General features: G+C 40.5%; 1 protein-coding gene and 1 pseudogene across 12 annotated transcripts in view; one reads left to right on the top strand and one right to left on the bottom strand.

Moving 5' to 3' along the window:
- Positions 1 to 10,680, top strand: part of LOC140604113 (peroxiredoxin-1-like) — a 66,105-nt pseudogene extending 55,425 nt beyond the window's left edge.
- The window catches only part of LOC140604105 (bifunctional phosphoribosylaminoimidazole carboxylase/phosphoribosylaminoimidazole succinocarboxamide synthetase), a 386,988-nt gene that overhangs the window by 325,769 nt on the left and 42,573 nt on the right, over positions 1 to 18,646 (bottom strand). The window lies entirely within an intron of this gene.

The following is an 18,646-nucleotide window of genomic DNA, read 5'->3' as shown; positions in this document are numbered from 1 at the left end:
CTCTTGAAAGATGAAGATCCAAGTTCTCAAATCAGATTTTGATGATTCAGACAGAGGTCCACAATTACCTATATCTTAAGTAAAAGTAAACAGCTACCCGCTCCTCAATCAATGCTCACCAAATCTACACCAATGCTGTTTTTAATGTAACGAACAGAGCAGAAATTCAGCAGAGAATTCACATTGTTTACCTTGGTAAAGAATAGGTAGGTATTGGTGGTAGTATCAAGTGTCAATATGGAGGTCTCCTGGGAAACTAGCTCTTGACCTCTGGGAATTATCCTGTTGACACCTTAAGTTCTTGTTATTATTAAGTGGAAGAAGTGTTAATTATATCAGTTACTAAAAATGAAGTAAGAGCTCTAATCTGTGACAATTAAAATTATTCTTATAGACTAGGTCAGAATAAGCCTCAATAATTAATATTATTTTTAGAAGTTGATCACACTTTGTAGAATTTCCTAAGACCATACTAATAGTTACTTCCATTTTTACCAAAATAGTACAAGTATATGCATATATAAAAAGTTAACACTAAACTTATGTCATCATATATGAAAATTTAAAATTTCAAAAAATTTTCAAAATTTCATCTATGAAAATATGAAAAATCAAGGCAGATTTTACAACCTGTCCATAGCAGAATCTATTGTGCCACTCCACCAGAAATCCTTAAGTTCTTTGTGTTTCACACATTTTTTCACATAGGTGCCAGATAATTTTCCTTTAATTTCGAAGTAACTTTACTAGGTACTCTGTGTGTGCTGCAATAAAACTTTCACCAAATTGGGGCACCTGGGTGGCTCAGCAGTTGGGCATCTGCCTTTGGCTCAGGGCATGATCCCAGGGTCCCGGGATCGAGTCTCACATCAGGTTCCCCACAGGGAGCCTGCTTCTCCCTCTACCTATGTCTCTGCCTCTCTTTCTGTGTCTCTCATGAATAAATAAATAAAATCTTAAAACAAAACAAAACAAAAAAGAACATTCATCAAGTCAATGTGCAAACACAGCTTAAAATACCAGAACTTCAAACTGGAAGTTTGGTTCATTAGACTTGCCATTAAAAAATACTTTGGAGCACCTGAATGGCTCAGTCATTAAGTGTCCAACTCCCAGTTTTTCGGCCCAAGTCATGAGATCAAGCCCTGCATCAGGCTCCACGCTCAGCATACAATCTGCTTGAGATTCTCTGCCTCCGCCCCTCCTCCCACTCACATGTGCACACACTCTTTCTCTCTCAAATAAATTAATTGATTAAACCTAAAAAATATAGGGATGCTTGGGTGGCTCATCTGCCTTTGGCTCAGAGCATAATCCTGTGGTCCTGGGATCAAGTCCCACATCAGGCTCCCTGTGGGGAGCCTGCTTCTCTGCCTGTGTCTCTGTCTCTGTGTGTCTTTCATGAATAAATACATAAAATCTTTTTTAAAAATCTAAAAAAATATATATATATATTAAAGGATAAGCAAAATCCAGCAAAATATTCATGGTTTGAAAACTAAACAAACATACAATTTTATTTTAGGGTTCCTTTAGAGAAATTTAAGTGTTGATGTATAGAATATTAGCAACTAAGGGAAGAACGGGTCAAAGATCATTCCTTAAAATGCCAACTAGGGGATCCCTGGGTGGCTCAGCGGTTTGGCACCTGCCTTCGGCCCAGGGCATGATCTTGGGAAGTCCCGGGATCGAGTCCCATGTGGGGCTCCCTGCATGGAGCTGGCTTCTCCCTCTGCCTGTGTCTCTGCCTCTCTCTCTCTCTCTCTGTCTCTCAGGAATAAATAAATAAAATCCTAAAAATATATAAATAAAAATAACTGCCAACTAAAAATCAGATCAAAAATGAAAATGCCGCTTCTCTAAAACTTCCACAAGCTCTCACCACTGCATCCACTTGCCTATCTGTAGCTGGCTGCATGTATGGTATTCTCTCTTCCCTCCTACTACTGTGAATGATGTTTCCATTTTCCTAAGGCTAACCACTCCACTTTGTAAATCAGACTTCATCCACTCTTAGCCACTCAACAGGGCAGGCTCCACCAATTCTCCCCCCTTTTCCTACATCATTAATTTTCCCACTCAAGCATCCAGTTGGCATATGTTGGAACATAAACAGGCTATATTTCCCATCTTAAAAAAAATTCTTTGTCTCCATTTATAACTTCTGTCCCATCTCTCTGCTCTACATTACAGCAAAATTTAAAAAGCCGTCTCTCTTTGCTGTCTCCAATTCAGATCCTTCGACTATCCCTTAAACCTATTCTAATAAGTCTGTCTCTACCACCATTCCACTCAACTGCTCTTATGTCGCCAATGACCTTCATATGGCTAAATCCAATGGTCAATTCTCAGTCCTTATTATCCTTTTTCTGTCAGCAGCATCACACACACAGTGGATTGCTCCTTCTTTTCTCAAAACACTATCTTGGCTCCAGAATTTCCTCATCACTACCTCACTGGAGACTTTCTCAGTCTCTGCTGAGTCTTCCTCATGTCCCAAGCCTCTAAACATTGAAGTAGTCCAGGGCTCAGATCTTGAGTCTCTTCTTCTCATAATTTATACTCATTCTCTGGGTAACTTCATCCAGTCTCATACCTTTAAATACCAACTATTCAGCATATACTGATGTTTCCTGAATGTTTATTTCCAATTTGGTTCTCTCCCCTGAACTCCAACCTCATATATTCCTTTGCAACTTCTACCAACTCTCCTTGAATAGCTAATAGACATCTCCAATGTAATATGCCCAAAGCTGAACCTCTGACCTTCCCCTCCAAACCTGCTCCTTCCACAATCTTCCCCATCTCAATAAATAGCAACTCCAAACTTCCAATGGCTCAGACAGAAAACTTCAGCATCATCCTTGACTCTTGTCTTTCTCTCACTTCCCACATCCAAACCATCATCAAATTTTCTGGGTTCTACCTTTGAAAAATATGAAATATATAAAAACATATCTAAAATCTGACTACTACTCATCACTCCAACAGACCATTATGTTTCAACTATATAAGCAAGAGCCTCCTACCTGGTCTCTGCCCCCTATTATTCTCCATGCAGACATCAAAGTGACCCTTAAAGTTAGATTATATCATTCTCTGTCAGAATCGTCCAACGACTTTCCATCCCACTGAGGTAAAAGCCAAAGTCTTTGCAATGGCCTTCAAGGTCTCACATGAGGGTACTAGGTTACCTCATCTCCCACTACATTTCCCCTACCTAAGTCCACTCCAGCCACCCAGTGCCTGCTATTCCAGGCACACCATCAATTCAGAGCCTTTCCACCCTCTCTGTCCTCAGCTTAGTTTACTCTTTCCCATTACAGCCACATGCTACAACCCTGATTTCTTCAGGTCTTTGCCCAAACATTACTCCTGAGTGAGGCTTCCCTAACAATTCTATTTATAACTGTAACACTCCCATATTCCCCTTCCCTGCTGTTTCTCTATGGCAGTCATTGATATTTCCCCATTGTGATAATGACAGTATTGATAAACTGCATGTTTTTTTTTTTAAGGTTTTTTTTTTTTATGATAAACATAGAGAGAGAGAGAGAGAGAGAGAGAGACAGGCAGAGGGAGAAGTAGGCTCCATGCTGGGAGCCCGACACAGGACTCGATCCCAGGACCCAGGACCACACCCTGGGCCAAAGGCAGGTGCGAAACCGCTGAGCCACCCAAGGATCCCCTTTTTAAGTTTTTTTAAATTTATTCATAAGAGACACAGAGAGAGACGCAGAGACATAGGCAGAGGGAGAAGCAGGCTCCTCAAGGGGAGCCCGATGCAGAACTCAATCCCAGGACCCTGAGATCATGACCTGAGCCAAAGGCAGATGCTCAACTACTGAGCCACCCAGGCATGCCTAAACTGCATGTTCTTGATTTTAAATTTATTTTTGACCCTGTGACCAAAATGGAAGTGAAAGAGAATAGGGATTTTTGTACACAACTATATCCTCAGAGCCTAGGAAAGTTCCTGGCACACTGTGGAGGATAAATATTTGTTGAATGAATGAAAGAATGAGAATATGATAGGATTTAAACTATACATTATGTTTTAAACTTTGATGTAATATAATTTAATTTTTTTTTTATATGATAGTCTCACAGAGAGAGAGAGAGAGAGAGAGGCAGAGACACAGGCAGAGGGAGAAGCAGGCTCCATGCATCGGGAGCCCGATGTGGGATTCGATCCCAGGTCTCCAGGATCGCGCCCTGGGTCAAAGGCAGGCGCCAAACCGCTGCGCCACCCAGGGATCCCTGATGTAATATAATTTATCAATATTTTTATTAGTTCTATTTTAACATCTTGTTTAAAATACCATTCTCAACTCACATTTAGCTTTATGCCATTTCTTAAAAAAAAAAAAAAAAAAACTATCAATCATAAAGGAAGAAACTGTTAGGGTTCCTTACTTCTTCCTGACTGATGACAATATGAACAAAGCTAAAAGACAAAGAACTGACAGAGAGAAGATCCACAATATATAAAGATTTCCTTGAAACTCGAAGGCAAAAAACAAAACCAAAACACAAATGGTAAATGAATAACACTGATGACGGAGCAAATTCACAGAGGGGAAGATCCAACAGGTCAAAAATCCTAAGAAATATCATTTTATTCTCATGAAATGGGCAACAAGCAAGCTGTCAATAATGAATGGTGATAAGGATGTAGATAAATTGTACCTCTTCCTCTACTGGTGGATATATAAATCGGTACATAAAATAATTACATTTCTTTGCTTTTGTTACAAGAAATATAATTTTTAAGATTTCAGAGAATTCTGTTAAATGTATATGGAATTCTGGAATACATATAAATGAATATAAATGCATAGATTATTATACATAAATTTCTCCTATATTTTCTTATGCCCACATTTCCAGTCAAAGGACTGCAGTAGCCAATGGAGTGGAGTTGCAAACATTATTAAGACCTGTTAGGGAAGATAGTGTAAGCAATTTGAGACACAAGGATTCAAAGGAAGCAAGTAATTAGTGGAAGAAAACATATATGTATAAGCCAACACAGTTTTCACTATATTTAGAATAGTTTTCCAAATACAATTTTCAAATCCCTCAGATATTTAATAAGATAGTAAAACACCAAGATGCCTGGGTGGCTCAGTTGGTTAAGCAGCCGACTCTTAATAATTTCAGCTTAGGTCATGATCTCAGGGTTGTGAAATGAAGCCCCACATTGGGTTTGAGGCTCCATGCTTCGTGGAGAATCTGCTCAAGATTCTCTCCCTCTCCCTCTCCCTCTCCCTCTGCCCCTTCACCACCCCATGCTCACTCTCATGTGCTCTCTCTCAAATAAATCTTTAAAAAAAGAAAGATAGAAAACCATTTTTTCTAACACCAGGGTCAATAAATAACACTTGAACTAAAATTTAGGCAAACTTGTCCATGCTATGCAATTGACTTCCGATCTTAACAAGAAGCCGCATTCAGTCTTCCAAATGAGATCATTTTAAAGTTTCCCTATCGGAACCAAATCATTTTAATTGCCAGTGTCCCAAACCCGAAGCCCAGGACGTGCCAGCAAGGTGCATCCATTACTGACAGAGAAACAGAGACCACCAAGGAAGGAAAAGCCTTTGAGTTTCTGCCAAAATAAAAGGCATCAGCATTCTCTTCCAACCAATCACTATCTTACATGGCCTTGGGCCAGAAGGGCTTCTGGTTACCTAATCTCTTGAAGCATAAACAAGGTCTTCAGGATTCTGGTATTGTCACTTTTGTAGAACAAGAGTATCAACGACATTTAGAAGATAAGGCATCACTTTGGCATGGAATCTGGCAGCAGAATTCCTTTTCAGGGCTTCCAGTGGAAGAACTCACCTACCTTGTGGAGAAAAACGACAGCCATTCAAAGGAAGGATAGTTAGCCGGGAGGCAGGAAACAGGAGGCCAGGTTCTGTGTGCCTAGGTAATTCTACAGGGCCAACCTGGCTAAATTTGTAATCTCTTTATTTGTAAGATGAGAATAAATATAAGGCAAAAATGCAAATCAATATATATAGTGTCATAAACCTGTACAGCAATTTCTCAACAGTCACTCCTTAGTTCCAAACAAACTCAAGTAACCACAAGGCAGGCCTAACTTATGTCACATCACAGAGTGGGGAAAGGAACTAACATTTCTAAATCAGGCCATCATGACTTCCCAGTGCCTGGCACACAGAAGACACTCTATCAAGTCTGATTTAATCCTCAAGACAACTCTACAAGACAGTATGATTAGCTCCACTATAGATGAAAACCAACTGAGGAGAATCAAGTAAACTGTCCACAGTAAAAAACAAAACAAAACAAAACAAAACAAAAACAGAAACCACTACAACAGGGCAGCCCCGATGGCGCAGCTGTTTAGCGCTGCCTACAGCCCAGGGCATGATCCTGGAGACCGGGGATGGAGTCCCACGTCGGGTCCCTGCATGGAGCCTGCTTCTCCCTCTGCTTGTGTCTCTGCCTCTCTCTCTCTCTCTCCCTGTGTCTCTATGAATGAATAAATAAAATCTTAAGGGATCCCTGGGTGGCGCAGCGGTTTGGCGCCTGCCTTTGGCCCAGGGCGCGATCCTGGAGACCCTGGATCGAATCCCACGTCGGGCTCCCGGTGCATGGAGCCTGCTTGTCCCTCTGCCTGTGTCTCTGTCTCTCTCTCTCTCTCTCTCTCTGTGACTATCATAAATAAATAAAAATTAAAAAAAATAAAAGACAACTAAATAAAATCTTAAAAAAAAAAAAAAGAAATTTGATTAAAAAAAAAAACAAAACACTACAACACCCCAGTAAGTACTCAAACCTCCATCAGTCTAAGTCCAAAGCACTGGCTAATTCACCCATACCAGTGCTGTCCAACAGAAAAACAACACGAGTCACAGGTCCAATTTTGAATTTTCTAGCAGTCGCATTAAAAAAGTAAAAGGAACCAATGAAATTTATTTTAATCATTTATTTTATATAATTATGTCAAAATATTATCAATTCATTGTATACTCAATATTAATATTTAAATAATACATTATTTTTTCTTTTCATACTAAGTCTTCAGAATCCAGTATACATTTAACCCTTGAATATTTTGATTTGGACCAGTCAATTTAGTGCTCAAATGCCACCCACAGCTACTTGTCAGTCCAGGCCTCTACCTGGGACAGTCCATGCCTATACCAAAAGGACTGCTCCTCAGGACCCAGTACTCCCCATCTCATAGCTGGTGGAGAAGCACATTTCTGGAAGCACCTTGTTCCCTTCTTTCCCTGAGTCAGGTGCATCTCAGCTGAAAAGCTCCTTCTATAGTGACATCTTCTCTGATCCCTAAGTCACTCTCCACTGCCCCGTTCCTCAGTCACCCTTGTCCACAGCATTCTCTTTTTTCTTCTTAAAGATTTATTTACTTTAGAAAGAGAGAGAGAGAGTAAGAGAGCACAAGTGGGGCATGGGGGGAGAAGGAGAGAAAGAATCTGAAGCAGACTTCGTGTTGAGTGCAGAGCCTGACATAGGCTTGATCTCACAACCCTAAGATCATGGCCTGAGATAAAACCAAGAGTCAGATGCTTAACTGGCTACATCACTTAGGGGCTCTTCTTTTATTTTTCTTCATGGCACATGCCATTGAGTAAATTTTCTGCTTATTTGTTCTTTTTTTTTTTTTTAAGATTTTATTTATTTGAGAGAGACAGAGATAGAGAGAGAACGAGCAGATAGGAGAGGGAGAAGCAGGCTCCTTGCTCAGCTCGATGCAGAACTCCATCCCAGGGGCCCGGGATTATGACCTGAACCAAAGGCAGACACTCAACTGACTGAGCCACCTAGGTGCCTCTTGTTCCCTGTTTATTGCCCATCTCCCCCAACTAAAATTTTTTTTTAATTTTTTTTTTTTTATTTACGATAGTCACACACAGAGAGAGAGAGAGAGGCAGAGACACAGGCAGAGGGAGAAGCAGGCTCCATGCACCAGGAGCCCGATGTGGGATTCGATCCCGGGTCTCCAGGATCGCACCCTGGGCCAAAGGCAGGCGCCAAACCACTGCGCCACCCAGGGATCCCCCCCAACTAAAATTTAAGCTTCAAAACAGCAGAACCTTTTCTTCATCACTATTTCCAGAGCTTGGAACAGTGCCTGACACATAAAAGGTATTCAAAAAAATATTCATTGCGTTAATGAACTGCAATAGTTAAAGGGCACAAATTTTTCTCCCCACTAACTAGTAAATGCATTTACCATAGACATAATATCATATAGAAGTTAGTTTCACAGATTAGCCTGTGTCTGCGTATGACAACATAGGCAAGAGATTTAGTAGAGAGCAAATGCTCCTCAGAGGCAGTACATTGTAAATATTTTTACTTCTCCAATGCCTAGCCCCTAGAACGTACCAGGTCTTCAATATGAATGAATGAATCCATCCATTCTAAGGAGAAACAAAAATCAATTGTAGCTACACTAGGGGTTAAACAATCATTTATGGGCTAACCAGGGAATCTAACTAGAAATAAAACACCGTGTAAACATATGTTGCAAGTGGCTTTCCCTGATTCCTTCATTTGGGTTAGGTTCCCAAGCCATACATGTCTGTATGTGCTCTGGTGTCATACAACAGATATTCAACCCAAACTACCTTAAGCAAAAAAAGAAAGGGAAATTTATTTTAAAAATTCTGGGTACCCAGGTTGGATCTCACAAAGACCTCTAACCAGCAACCCAAATGCTGCCAGAACTTTCTATCTGTCTCTGGTTTCCATACCTCTCTGAGTTTCAGATTCATTTCCTCCCATGCTCTTACTGGGGGCTTTTTCCCCTCCTCCAGGCCTTCTGGCTGCCAGAAGAGCTCCCATGTTTAGACATCCAGAAAGTCCTTGGATTTTCTGTTGTTATATTTTTTTTCTTTTTTTTTTTAAAGATTATATTTATTCATTCATGAGAGACACACAGAAAGACAGAGGCAGAGACACAGGCAGAAAAAGAAGCAGGCTCCATGCAGGGAGCCTGATGCGGGACTTGATCCCGGGAACTCCAGGATCACGCCCTGGGCCGAAGGCAGGCGCTAAACTGCTGAGCCACCCAGGGATCCCCACCTCCGTTACCTTTCAAAAATTCCTGGGGGAGAAGTAATTGGCCTAGCTTAACAGGTGCTCACCTTTGAACCAATCAACCATGATCCCATCATTGGGTCAGCTTTAACAATAAGTAGGTGGATGACTGGGTATAAGCGGTGATCCTAGAAATGGGGTGTGAGGCAGATGACCCTGCAACAGTCTGTTAGAACTTCCCTGAACCCTGCATTTCCCTTGTCATTATAGTCATCACATGTGAATTTAACTACTCATTTAAAGTATACCTTCCAGCATCTTCTTTCTGACTGGTCTTCGGCGCTTATTCTCTTCAGATAGCAAGATGTCTTCAGGAAATGCCAAAATTGGGCATCCTGCTCCCAACTTCAAAGCCACGGCTGTTATGCCAGATGGCCAGTTCAAAGACCTCAGCCTGTCTGACTACAAAGGAAAATACATCGTATTCTTCTTTCATCCTCTTGACTTCACCTTGGTGTGCCCCACGGAGATCATTGCTTTCTGTGACAGGGCAGAAGAATTTAAGAAACTCAACTGTCAAGTGATTGGTGCTTCTGTGGATTCTCATTTCTGTCACCTGGCATGAAACAAGGAGGACTGGGACCTATGAACATTCCCTTGGTATCAGACCCCAAGCATACCACTGCTCAGGAGTATGGAGTCTTAAAGGCTGATGAAGGCATCTTGTTCAGGGGCCTCTTTATCATAGATAAAGGTATCCTTTGGCAGATCACTGTAAATGACCTTCCTGTTGGTCACTCTGTGGATGAGACTCTGCAACTGGTTCAGGCCTTCCAGTTCACTGACAAGCATGGGGAATTGTGCCCAGCTGGCTGGAAGCCTGGCAGTGATACCATAAAGCCTGATGCCCAGAAGAGCAAAGAATATTTCTCTAAGCAGAAGTGAGCGCCTCGCCATTTTAGGGCCGGGCTGTAGTGGGCATCCATGAAAACAGAATCTTTTTTTGTACTACTGTCATGCTTAAAACAAGACTTTAGACTCTGTGCAGATGTGGTATGGGACAAGACAGGCCTTTCCTGCAGGGTTTGGGGAGGCCAGCCTTTCTTCCTCTGGAGAGAATGGCCTGAGCTGTGCTATGGGGCAGGCCAACTGATGTGTACAGTAGCAGGGCATCACTTTTGATCTTCTGTTGTTTCTATTAAACTTTAACGGAGAAAAAAAAAGTATACCTTCCAGATTACTACATAAACTCAAGGAAGGGAGAATGTGTGTCTCTACTCAATCCCCTCACCAGAGTAGTTTCTGGCACATAGGTGCCGTTCAATGTATTTCTGTTAAATAAATGAAACCATTTTTAAATAAAATTTTCAAGTGAAGATACATAGTAAATGTAAAACTTCTCATCAAGAACTTTTTATACAAATTAAGGATAACTTGAAACTCAGCCCATGAAATAAAACCTTCTCCTTTTTAGGTAAGTACTTGAAGCAATTCAACTGGGAACCCAGTGTTGCAGACCATAAAATCCTGTAATATTCTCACCAAAATGACTTTGTCTGAATGATTCTTATACACACACCGGCTAGGTTCCCTACAGGAAATAATGCCCATAGGTGGCAACTTAACAGCAGACATTCTATCAAGAAAAGTGATAGGGCTCAGAAAAAAAATCTGCAAAGTGAACCCTCCGGTAACAAAAGCAGCAACAGAGCAGAGAGGGAGAGGGAAGCATCATGTTTACTGCTAACAAAAGGCAGGATAAGAAGCTCTGTGGCTGGAGCAATACAAGCTCCTTTCACTTACAGACTGACCCAATTTATCTGGCACATGAAATCCTACTTCAAATTAAGGTAGGAGATTTTTAAGGCCTGTACATTTGTACTCCTAAACTATACCAGGCACTCTAAGTGTTGCACTCTCCTCGTTATACTAAACACTAATTCATTTATTCTTCACAACTAAAGGAAAATCTCTCTAATTTATAAGTAAACAGGCTGAGGTAAAATACCATGAAAGAACAAGGATAACTTGGCCAGAATCTGTTCTCTGAGGTGTATCCATATATGTAAACTCAAGTGAAAAACTAATAAGTCATATTTGTACATCCCTTACAAAGCACTTCCACATGCAGTACTTGTTCAATTATTATTATGCCCACTTTAAGTAAGATGAGGCAAAGCTCAGAGGAGGTAACCTGGCATGAATCAGTTTGGCTAGAAATGGCCAAAACAATATATTAACCTAGGCCTTTAACGCCAAACCTACTGTTCTATCCATTGTCCAAAAAGTCACAAGATAATGTTGGCAAAAGTATTTCTTAAGCTTACAATTAATGCAAGTTATTGTTTCATTCTGAATGTGTAGCTAGTCTGTGTAAATACTGACGAATCGCTTACACTCCTGTTACATTATCTATGTGCTATTAGGCAAGATATTTATTTATTTATTTATTTATTTATTTATTTATTTATTTAATAAGATTTTATTTATTTATTCATGAGAAACAGAGAGAGAGGCAGAGACACAGGCAGAGGGAGAAACAGGCTCCCTGTGGGGAGCCCACACCCTGAACCAAAGGGAGACGCTCAACCGCTGAGCCACCCAGGCGTCCCAGCAAGATACTTATTTAGCTTCTTTTGACCTTTAGTTTCTTCATCTATAGAACAGGCACAATAATGTCAACTGCCTAGGGTTGTCATAAGGGCTAAATGAGAGGGAAGCTTTGGGATTCAATGAGGGACAAACAGGATTCCTTTGTCTTGGAGGAGTGCCATCCACAGACACAGAGCTATCAACAGATCACTTCAATAAAAGTGGTTAATACCATCAAAAAAATAAAATAAAAAATAAAAGTGGTTAAGAGAAAGGGATGCATAATGTGTGGGAACAAATATAAACTTTGTTTTGAAGTACACATAGAAATTAGCAAGGACAAAAGGAGCAAAACAAGGAAAGGCATGGAAACATGAAAGTGCAAGTACTGCTCCAGGAACTCTAAAAATGTGGCATTACTGGAAGGTAAAGTGGACAAAGATTATCAAGAAACGGGTCTGGAGAGGTAGAGGAGCTGGATCATGCTAAAGAGTTTGGGTTTTATTCTGTTAGCCACTGAAGAATTTTAGGGAGTGTGACATGGCAACAGGTTTGAATATTCGGTATGGCTACCCAGGGAAGGACGGATTTAAGAAAAACAAAATTTTAGAGAAAAAGCAGAAAGGCAGGATGAGAGCCTGAATTAATAACGTGGTAGCAGAGAGGAGAGACACAGGGGAAAAGCAGTTAGGAGATAAAATCAACATTATTTGCTAAACGATTAGGTGGGGAAGGAAGTGACCAAAAGAGAAACAGGTAGGAACACCTGGGTGTCTCAGGCAGTTAAGCATCTGACTCTTCATTTTGGCTCAGCTCATGATGTCAGGGTCCTGGGATTGGGATCTGTGCTCAGCAGGGAGTCTGCTGAAGATTCTCTCTCTTTCTCTCTCCCTCTGCCCCTCCCATACACACACACACACACACACACACACACTCTAATAAATAAATAAATCTTTAAGAAATAATACATAAAAAATTCTTAAAGCTTTTTTTAGGGCAGCCCAGGTGGCTCAGCGGTTTAGCGCCGCCTTCAGCAGTTTAGCGCCTCCAGGGTGTGATCCTGGAGACCCACGATCGAGTCCCATGTCAGGTTCCCTGCATGGAGCCTGCTTCTCCCTCTGCCTGTGTCTCTGCCTCTCTCTCTGTGTGTGTCTCTCATGAATAAATAAATAAAATCATTAAAAAAAGAAAAAAAGCTTTTCTAAAAAAATAGAGAAACATGTAGGTCTACGAAGATGTTCACACTTCTGGCTGAGTGACTTCAGGTTTTAAAAAGCCAATGGGGGGCAGCCCGGGTGGCTCAGCAGTTTAGCGCTGCCTTCAGCCCAGGGCCTGATTCTGGAGACCTGGGATCGAGTCCCACATCAGGCTCCCTGCATGGAGCCTGCTTCTCCCTCTGCCTGTGTCTCTGCCTCTCTCTCTCTCTGTGTCTCTCATGAATAAATAAATAAAATCTTTAAAAATAAATAAATAAAAAATAATAATAAAAAGGCATTGGGGTAAAGTTTGATGTGAAGTGAATTCTACGATGTCTGTCAAGCATCAGGATGAAGGAGAGTAAAGTTAGAGGAAAGGTAGAGATGGATTACAAATTTGACAGCCACAAGCATGGAGGTGACAGTTAACACCTCAAAAATAAATGGAGCATGTAGAAGAGAGTTTTAGAAGGAACTCTAAAAAACTGAAACATTAGAGGGGTGGACAGAGGGGTTACGGGTAAAACCGGGGCAGTGCTGCAGGGAAAGGAGTGGCAAAAAGCTAGGGAAGGATCCAAGAAACCTGGTAATAAAGCATTTCACCGTATGCCAATGGCCAACAGTGTCCTTGCAACAAAGATGTTCAGTCAGGAAAAGATTAAAAAAGTGTCCATTCCATGTATCAGTGCCAAAATCACTAGTGAGCCTTCCAAAGGAAAAAAGAGACAGAGCATTTTTGTGGAGTGTTAGGAGCCATTACCCAATTACTGTGGTAGGGAAGTAAACAGAAGGCGAAAAAGTAGAGCTTGGTGTAGGCTTTCTCGTCAAATGTGCCTGCCTGAGGATAGAAGGAAAATGTTCAAAGTGGTTCTAGAATCAAAGCGCTGAAGTCAATAATTGGACCACATGCAATTCACCAACTGTACCTGCCAAAAACCACAATGGAGAAACTCACATGTTGGGAAAGCGATGTGGCTGGACAGCTCCTGACTGCTGTGGAAATCACATAAGTGGGCAGAGAAGAGGAGAAAAGTAGGAGGGAGCACAGGACACAGATATATTGTGGGGGGATTCTGGGGCATGTGGTCCATAGTGCCCTCTTGGGGGTGTTATCTTCCAGGAAACCAAAATGTCATCACATTCCAAAATAAGCCAAGGAGACTCTAAACAGAGCTTTGGACTGTTGGTTAAGTGTGAGTAAAAACATTCAACATTATCAGAAAGGAAGAATTGGAGTCTTTCTTAACATTCACTCCCAGCCTTCCCCTGCCATTCCCAGGTCCCTCCCAGAATTCAGAGTTGCTGGGGTCGGCCTGTTTAATACTCAGGTCTTTGCTCAGGCCTCCAGGAGCAATATAACAGGCCATTTCCCTTTCTGTAAGGGAAAGGTCACATCTCCATCTGCAAAGACAGCCATTCCTCTAACCTGTTTCCTTCTCCTAGCAATCTGTATGCAAGAGGAAATTTGATGACTACTACAGAATAGTAAGTAATAATATATTTGGAGAACAGAAGAACGGGAGGTAAGAATGGAATCAAATTTAAAACCAAGAAAATTACAAGAGAAATTATATCATGAAAATACATGACAAAAAAACAAGCAAGCAAACAAAAACGCTTGCTCTCAGAATCTACTCTTTAGTGTGCTATTCCTCACAGTCCTACATCTAAAAACTGCCAGTTCAAATTCTTCCTTTTTATTTTCCCCCCTCCTTTTCTATTACATAGATCAGGGGTCAGCAACCTAGGCGAGGGAATCAAATCCAGCACACAATCTGCTTTTGTATGGCCCAAGAGCTAAGAATGGTTTTTATTTTTTTAAGGGTTATAACAAACAAGTAAAACCAAAGTAGAATAGTAGAATATTCAAGAGACCCCATGTGGCCTGGGAAGCCTAAAACACTTACTTTCTGGTACATTACAAAAAAGGCTCTCAATTCCTGTTATAGATGAAAACTATGGTCCCCAGCAAGGCAGAGGCTTTCTTGAGGGCACACAGCTGATTAGCAGGAGAGCTTATACAATTGTTTCCTTGGCTCTGGGTCCAGGGAGCTCTCTCAACCACCACACTTAATGCTGATATGACCATCAGCCAAATACAGACTGGCAGTAATTCCCACTTGAAGGTAAAAAGGGAGTTGTTAAGGGTATTCGTGAGAGCCACATAAATAAACTAAATAAATACTACTAATTTTTCAAGGACTCCTAGTTGAGTAGTATCAAATGGAAGGAAAATATTTAGTGATGGGCAACACATCTCTCAGACTCTCCATGTCCACTCTCCTCTCTTCCTCTTTTTTTTTTTAAAGATTTGTTTATTTATTCATTCATTCATGATTGATTGATATAGAGAGAGGAAAAAGAGAGGCAGAGACAGGGAGAAGCAGGCTCCATGCCGAGAGCCCGACATGGGACTCGATCCTGGAACTCCAGGATCGCTCACCTGGGCCAAAGGCAGGCGCCAAACCGCTGAGCCACCCAGGGATCCCCTCATCTCTTCCTCTTAAAGTGCCTCCTAAAATCTAATCTCCTAAAAAAAAATAAAATAAAATAAAATCTAATCTCCTGTCACCTGTGTAAAGGTGTTTGTAGAGAAGGTATGTCTGGAACTATACCTTGTTCTTGGCCAAGAAAGCATCAGCACTCCACTCCACTCTACCCACCCCCATTATCATATAAAACCTAGCTGAACTGCTATGTGGCAATCCATAGGCATCAGCTGCTGTGTGGTTTAAACGGCATTTCAGATCAAAATTCTCTTTCAATACATAACACAGTTTCATCACATGTAACCCATTCACCCAACCTTTCAAGTTATGCGTAATAATCAAAATTCACCTCAAAACTTCTAAGGAAAACTCAAACGGTAATACTTCCTGCATAAAACTTTCCATACTAACAAACAAACTAGACTATTTTCTATTGTAGCTCTCTATTCTGAATGACCATTCATACAGAACTCCTCTGTGGCAGACATTTAATTTCATTCGCTAATGAGTACTGATATTTTGTCTGTCTTTATAAATCCTAATATATCCCCAGTCATCTCATCAGACATTTCTCATCGCCCATGGCCTCTTTCTGTCCTGAAGCCAGTAGAGCTGGCCCTGATGCTAATAGTACTATGAATATTGTCATAAATATCCTAAAAGGCAAGAAGCCAAGAAAAGAGGATAGTTTCATAGTATTATTTTAATAGATTTTAGAAAATCTAGTCCAGTTTTTTCACAGAAATACTGGGACATATTCATAAATAACAGAACCCATGTGTAATGTTTTAAATAAGTGTCGTCTGCATGTCCTCTTGAGGAAATATAAGAATTTTAAAAAGAAAAGAAGGAGGAGAATGGGTGGCTCAGCGGTTTAGCCTTCAGCCTAGGGCGTGATCCTGGAGACCCAGGATCGAATCCCACATAGGGCCCCCGGCATGGAGCCTGCTTCTCCCTCTGCCTGTGTCTCTACCTCTCTGTGTGTGTGTGTGTCTCTCATGAATAAATAAATAAAATATTAAAAAAAAAAAAAAAGAAAAGGAGAGAGAGAAGGAGGAAGGAACAGAGAAAAGGAGGAAAGGGTAGAGATAAAAAGAAAAATCGTGGGGCATCTCACTGGCTCAGTCAGTGGAGCAGGAGATTCTTTTTTTTTTTTTTTTTTTTTTTTTTTTTTTTTTTATTTATGATAGGCACACAGTGAGAGAGAGAGAGGCAGAGACACAGGCAGAGGGAGAAGCAGGCTCCATGCACCGGGAGCCCGACGTGGGATTCGATCCTGGGTCTCCAGGATCGCGCCCTGGGCCAAAGGCAGGCGCCAAACCGCTGCGCCACCCAGGGATCCCCTGGAGCAGGAGATTCTTGATCTCAGGACTATAAGTTTGAGACCCACACTGGGTGTAGAGATTACCTTAAAAAAAAAAAAAAAAAAAAAAGGAAAGAAAATAATCCTCAGCCATGCACAGTTCCCGACTTTTCAACCCAATGTAGTTCCATAGCTTAAACTCTCTCAATTATTTTTATTATTTGTGATTGAGCTTCACTGGCCTTTTGGAGGGAAGCAGAGTGGAGGTCCTGATAATATATTTCCTCTAATAGTACACATAGTGTGTTTCTTGGACTTCTAATAATACACTTACCTAAAATATCTTGTTACTCGTATCTCCCTGCTGAACTGATTCATTTATAAGTTCTGTGGATTTCTAGTAAACACATTTTTAACCAATAACCAATTTTAAAGAAAATAAACAATGGATCTAGCATGAATACAGATCCTATTTACAATATTCAAACAAATATCTCAAAGTGTTTTTCTAGTCTAAATGGAAACTACTTATTACATCAAGAAATTTAGATGGGTTTAGGGTATAGTATGATGTAGAATGTATGTATATATTCACTGTGTATTTATGTGTTTCTTCTCATAGCTCAACTTTACCCATTAATTGAAAGTTAACTTGTTACTTTTTCCATTAAGGAGAAAGAACCCCTTTGAAGTGTCTCTTTTCTTTACAAAAGTAAATTCTGCTTTGTCACTGATATATTTTTCAGATCATTATTCAACCTGCCCCCTTAACTAATAACAAATTATAAAAACCATTTCATCCTGAAAGTATTTCAGGGTGCAAGATCCTCTCTAGCAAAAAAATAAGATAAAATAAGGCTATTTTCCTCCTTTTGCAAAGGTTTTTGTCTCATCTGCTTTTGGCCAGTATCTGAGCATCACTTCTATAGTTAATTACAATAAAAGAAAAATGTTCTGACCTCCTTTACAACTGCCTCCTTTATCTCTCTGTAGCTCTAAGTGTAGAGAATCTATGTGCATATGCATATCCTTTGCGTCTCTAATTTTGAATGTCTTTTTTTTTTTTTTTTGTCTGTAATTTTTCTTTCTGTATCTCTCCATCTCTGTGTCTTCCTCATTTGTTTATTCCTCTTGTTTCTATTTTCCACTTTCTTTATTTCCCCAACCTTTCTGGTCTACTACTTCTGACAACTCATGATGTAGGGGGAAAAACTATACATTTATAACAGTTTTCTTTTTTATTTTATTTTTTTTATAACAGTTTTCAATTTATCAAGTAGAATTTGATGTCCTCTGTTCTTGGAAGCATTGAATAAAAGTTTTGTTTTTACCAAATCCAAAAAGCCTACTCATAATCCATGTCTATTGTTACCTCCGTAACTGAGATTCCTGGCTCTTTCCCTCCAAATCCAAGCCTTTCTTTAAAGTTCATCACCATTTACCCAGTTGCTTACCAGAAACTGAGAAGTCATCCCTGATTTCTATTTCCCCCATGTCCCATTTCAAATGCATTAGCAGGTCCTGTAGGCTCTATACCAAAACACATCCCAAATTTATCCATTTTACTGCATTCCCCTCTACCACCCTCCTCATAAAAGACACCATAGTCTTTTGCTTAGACTTCTACAGCTGTCCCTCATTAGTATCTCTGCTTCTGCTCTTGCCTTCCTTAAATCCATTCTTTACACAGCATCCAGAATGAAATTTTAAAAAATTAACCAGCTCTAAGTAGGGGGATGGGTAACTGGGTGATGGGCATTAAGGAGGGCACGTGATGTAATGAGCACAGGGTGCTATATGCAGTTGATGAATAAATGAATTCTACATCTGAAACTAATGATACACTATATTCTAATTAACTGGATGTAAATAAAGTAAGATTTAAAAAACCCAGCTCATGGCCCTCTTTTGCTTAGAGCTTACCACTGCAATTAGCATTTAATCCAAACTCATCAAAAAACACAGGTCCAACATCATCTGGTTCCTACCAACCTTTCTGGTCTCATCTTTTTGTCCCTCCAACA

This window comes from Canis lupus, chromosome 14, assembly GCF_048164855.1.
Source record: "Canis lupus baileyi chromosome 14, mCanLup2.hap1, whole genome shotgun sequence".
In the NCBI taxonomy this organism is placed as follows: domain Eukaryota; kingdom Metazoa; phylum Chordata; class Mammalia; order Carnivora; family Canidae; genus Canis; species Canis lupus.
Note: the sequence above shows the minus strand (reverse complement) of the source record. Positions and strands in the feature narration are given on the sequence as shown.